We start from the raw sequence: 6322 nt of genomic DNA, 5'->3' as shown, positions 1-6322 counted from the left end.
TTAAAATTTAGATTATCAATTATTAATATACACACAAATTTGGGTCATACTATTATGTCATAAGTATATCATGTAGGTAACTAGACGTAAAAAATCAATTCGAAACGTTTAAACCTACGTGGTGATATAATAGTATACCATCAATATATAGTAGCCTACATAATATAAATATAAATTAGCAATTTTATACATATAACATATATAATGTCAATAGCATATACCTAAGGAAATATGCTAATCAAATGTAAATGTATTTTTAATTAATCAAAATAGTCTACGAGAGTAACCTCGCGGTTATTGGGTACAGGTATAAAAATCGGTTTGTGACGGTGTGTCTGCCATAGCGAAAGAGGTAATAATTACGCCGGTACCGGTGGAAATAAGATGAGTTCCCCGCTGATTCGATATTACAACGTTATTATATGTTAATATTATTTAGGTAGGTACCTCTCTACCTATAATACCTACCTACTATCGTGTAGCGGTGAACAATGATGATAACTTCGTAGGTTTATCGGCGCGGCACGACCGCGTCTGCCGCAGAAACGTGTTTTTCGATCTGGGGGATTGCGAAAAGTCGTTTTCGCGCCAGCCGGCATATTATAATAATATAAAATATAACGGGATATTTTTGCACAAAACGGCACCCCCTCCACCCACCCGTCAAAAATCCCACGCCGGTCTCGCGGTAAAACGAGACGCCGAAAATATATACGCATAGCGGATTTGTCGAAACCGGCTGCTGCTGCTGCTGCTGCTGGAAACCTGAGGCCGCGCGGGATAGCGCTTAAACGAGAGCGAGACGACTATAATATTAGGTATATTATATACTGCGCCATAATGAGGGGGGCCAGCGCCCATCATCGCCGTGTAACCGTATAATAATAAAAATAATTATTATTTAATATGAGGTACAGGTATAATATAACTGCAGTATAAATCGTATATTGGGTAATATCATATATACCCAAACCTGTCGCTCGGTAATATACCCAAAAGAGCGCAAAATTGTCTATTATTATTGTTTCCAAAAGCCAAAAAGCGCAAATTTAATTTTAAAAAACCAGTAAAAACGCAAAACAAATTGTTTGATATAATATCGTGCCAGTTGCAGTATGTATAAGTCTTGGTTTAAAATTTGACGCTAATCGTATATAATATATATGTATATAATTCTCATGATATTTAGTGCATTTTTCTATTTCAAAAATAACACTGATTGAGCTCAGTTGAAATTTTAATTTATTGCATTGTATTTTATCGTAACGAATAATTAAGGCGGCGATTGATTGCCATCGATAACTAACTGTACAGTGTACAATACATAATGTACAATATAAACAACATAAGTTGACATAAAATTGGCTTTTTAATAACTACAGCTATAATATTGTGTTATTGAAAATTACGACAAGTAGGTATCCACCACACCTCTGGACCGAGCCACCTTCGAACGAGCCAAGGACTGCCAATTGTCCAGAATCATACCGCCGTCGCTTGAAGATCAATTTTACAATCCACACCCATAAATTTAAAATTTTATTGAAGTACTTAAAGAACACCAAGTATATATAAGTTACTTAGTTAACTTAAAACTAAAATTTACTTATTGTTCCTGGTGTTTTATGAGTTGGTCTTGAAATCAAGTTTTTCTAATAAAGGACTACAATAATCTTTTTATTATTGAGTAATTTAAATAAAAAAATTTTAATTTAGATATTTTCTACGGTTTTTTAAGGAAGTCACATAAAAAAAAATTCAAGGACTCCATCATAACCTGCAGACTGAAGTGTGAGGTTGTTTTTGTATTTTACATTTGAATAAAAGGAATCGTAAGAAAGTATTTTGGATAGATTCCAGGGTTTGAGTAAGAGTAATGGAATATTGGGAAACCAGATGAGGACAAAATGGGTAAAACGTACTTATAGAGTTAAAAAGATATTTTTGCGCTTTTGGAGGCACAAAAAATCAATATTTTATAGATAAATTATTTTATTTAAAAAAAAAAATCGATGAGATTAAATCTAATATTTTTCATGTCAATAATTAGTAATTACCTTGAACAACATACTTGTTTTTCCAAATTGAAAAGATCGTCTGCAGTTGTGTTTTTGGTAACCGATTAACTATATATAATATTCTTTGATACTCTATACAGTCTACACCATATTTACTGTGTGGTGACCTAGCTAGTGTGTGTCACCTCATATTATTATATCGTCCTTTGTAACAGTCAGTCAATAGTCAGTTGTGTAGATAAAATATTTTTAATATTTTAATTTATCCGTTACATACGAGTATATACGACACATTTGAAAGGTACCATTGTTCGCATTGAAATAAGGAATTATAACAGTAACAGACTCAAAAGGAATGGATTAGTTATAATATTAAAATTCGCTCTAAATTCAAAAGTTAATTTCCTTAACTTTTAACTTGAAAATGTTCTTTTGAAATAATTTAGCTTTTAAATCTGAGCGGAGCGATAAATATATTAATTCTACAATGATATGTGTTTTGTGTGTGTGTAGAGACTAAAGAGGTAAAAAATTCACAATATTTTATGTGAATTACCGAAGAAAACTAAATATTTGAAACGTTCACCAAAATACTTATACAATCATATTCTAAACAATTATATAACTTTCGAAATATTTTGACTCTTTTTTTAGCTATTTATAGTAATTTTAAAATTTACATTTTTTTTTTTTTAATTTTCTTTTAATAAAATAAAAAACTATTTAAAAAAGTAAAATGGTTGAAATTTTTATACTAGGTTTCTCATAGTTGTTAATTTACCAATTAAAAAATACCTAACAAAAATTTATACTCACGATATTTTTTTATAAGGTTATAAATTTAGAATTTTGATTAAATACACAGAATTTCGAAAATATTCACATTATTTTGTAATTAGAATAAATTAATAAAAACATTACTTTTATATCATTAATTTGGAAATTGAATACAACATACAAGGTTATTTATAAGTTTTTATACTTATAAAAAATAAAAATTTGCCTAAAAACAGTAAAAACACGTTACATTTTTATGACAGTTTGAAGTTCAAATTTTTACGACTGTGAAATAACAACTATATTACTCCACAGAAGATTTTTGATAGTTTGTTATACCTAAAAAAATAAAACAACCTTGGATACTTGAAATTTTTACCAAATATTTATATAAACTTTTTTATGTATTATCAAATTTTTAAACTATTTTGACTGTTTTTGAGCTAATTATAGACATTTGAAATTAAAAAAAATATATTTTTTTTTTTAAACGAAGGTAGAAAATTGATTGTTGAGTCCAAATGTTTAAAAATTTAACTTAGTGATCTCGTGTAAGTTTTTGTTATATATATTTAAAATACACGGGCATAATTTATTTTTATAAGCATTTGAAGTTCAAATTTCGACAAATTCACAAAAATTTTCGTATTTCGTAAGTTTTTGTATGTAATGATTATATTATTATATTTTTGATTTCATGTTTAGTCCATATTTATCCATCACAGTGACCCACTCGACACCTATACTATACACCACAGTGGTAGCCATTTGCCACCTCTTTTTGTTGTTAATTAAAAATATATTAAGACCGTTATTTTAATATCATGTTTATACAATATATCTTACATCTATAACTATTATTAATTAATATTTTTTTTTTTATTTCAAAAATTAATTTAAATAAAAATGAACACATACTAATACACACTATACATTGGTTTAATAATTACACGTTTCATTTAAACTCATCAAAATTGTCTAATAATTAGTGTACAAAAATAAGAAATACTACTTACTAGTATATATATATTACATTAAAATGCTAAATAGTTTTTTAAGGAAATTTAAAATTAAATAATCAACACGTGATTCAGGTTGTAATTTTATTTAAAAAAAAAAACTCTTTCTGATTTGGCTTAAATCAATATTTTTTTTTAACTTAAAGAGGTTAATAATATATTGCAGTTAACTATTAACAATCTTCAATTGTATTTTTTTTCATTAATTTGCCCACATTTGGACTAGTTGAATAACTTTAACTTGACAAATCACTCTCGTTTTCTATACATAAACTTACTAGGGAATTGCTCCGTATACACAATACACGCGTTATATTTTGTCGACTATTACCATCCAATTTCAGCCGCAATACCGTTATACCTTATATTAATATCACTATAAGTACCGCAGGACTCGGGTGTCTATCGATAGCACGACCACTGCCAATTTAGTCCATCGTACGGAAGATACACAGCGCAGTGAGCAAATACACGTTGAAAGCACAAACAACGTCCCAAACTGTTATTTGTTAGGTGTGGTTACCGACGTTACCGTGGAGTATAACAAATTATAAATCGACTTTACAGTTTATACACAATTAGATGCTTAATTTGTTTTTCAAAACTATTTGTGCCGATAGTTGAAACTATTTACTATATTATACTTGACTCTATTTTAACTATTCGTGGCATCGTGTTTTCTTTTAACGAGTTTTCTCCGATCACCGGAAAACGTTACGATCGATCTCGAATACACCTACAATGTTAGGTATACAATATAAACCTGTGTTCGGTGAACACTGCAATCGCTCATTCGACGTCTGGCCATATACTCACCGGCCACATAAAGATTTATTGGTTATACTATCCGCACTATATATACAGAGTAAACCTGCAAAACCTATATATTTGTACTGTATATAACCTATTTTAACTAAAAATATATGTATTTGCCAATAAGAGCTCAGCAATTGGCAAAACATGTTTTACATATTATCGAAAGAATTATATAATCTATAGATATATTTTCATCTATAAAAGTATAGATATATATTATATATATGTATAACATTCGATATATATTATGTATAAACTACTGAAATGATTATTCGTGTTTATTTAGTTTAATGTGTATACCTATAATTTAGTGATTATGTATTATTATGGAAGCTTATTATTTGATCAGTCGATTGAATTCGGCGATTGCGGTTTTTTTTTTTTTTTTTTTGTAGTTAATCGAATATTTGTGTCGTATGAAACCAGTTAGACTCGAACGGCGGTTACCTGCTGCTGCAGCCAGTTTGTATAACATTATTATAATATTATATTTGTATATATTTGTTTGAAGTAGGTAGGTATCTACGTTGCTCAAAAAACGAACCGACGATGACGTTTCCCAACAACGACGATAACAATAGTTACTCGTGTGGATGGCGAAATAAATCGATGGAAAGATATTGTGGAAAAACAAATTCACTGTACAGCGCGCAGTATATTATTGTAGTATATTAGATTGCCGTACACCTCACACACCTCATGTCCTCGTGGGACGGCCCTGCCAATATGATATAATAATAATATATATTATATTATACGTGGCAATAAGCCGAGATAGAGATCGCGATTTTGTTGACTGAGTGACCGATTCTTCACGTACACAGTTGTATTATACAAGTCCAACAATTTCGTTCCCTTTAGTCGTGCAGAGAATCAAAATCTGATTTTTTTGTGATTTTAAAATATATATACACCTATAAGTACAGGTACCCAAGCCATATTATTTTCGAGTACATGATTTGCCACTTAAGGAGTTTGAAAAACAGAAATTTGTGCCGCCACGACGTCACCGGACACTCCTCGAGCAATTCGAAAATAAAACTCTTCGAGTATAATTAAAAAAGTCTAAGCAACGTATTATTTTGAATAACTGTATTATTAGTATTATAAAGAATCACGAGGGCGTGTTGACATGCTCGATGAATCGTTCGGCGTACTATTTATATTACAATATTATTATGTTTGATAATATCATGCGCGTATGGTCATACCGATCCGATTTGAATTCACGTGTTGTACGATTGCACGCGGAGAACGCGGAAATCGTGTAAAACCGTTTGAACGGTTCACTATTTAGGTAGGTACCTACTTTTAGAACGTCTCCCGACGGTATTTAAATTTTAAACGACTTCGGTCGAGGGGCGAACAAAACATAAAATTTAAAAGTAAAAAAAAAAAAACTGCAATTCGAAACAACGGCGATATTCGACGAGACCCGTTAGAACGGGTTTTTTTTTATAATATTATGTTCGCGCGAGACTATGTTATTATTATTATTATTAGACTACGCGCGACAGTGTGGTGAGCGAGCGTGAGCGGACACGAACGAACAAGTCGGTCGGCGTTGTAGGGGAGGCTGGAGGAGAGACAAGGGAAATGGCGATGTCGAAAAACTGTACACTCGGTCGTATAATGTGTATATAGATATAATAATAATATAAAAAATAATATGTATTTCATTTTTTTTTCTCT

This window comes from Rhopalosiphum padi, chromosome 3 (assembly GCF_020882245.1).
Source record: "Rhopalosiphum padi isolate XX-2018 chromosome 3, ASM2088224v1, whole genome shotgun sequence".
Classification (NCBI taxonomy): Eukaryota; Metazoa; Arthropoda; class Insecta; order Hemiptera; family Aphididae; genus Rhopalosiphum; species Rhopalosiphum padi.
The sequence above is the reverse complement of the archived record's forward strand: the minus strand, read 5'-3'. Positions refer to the sequence as shown.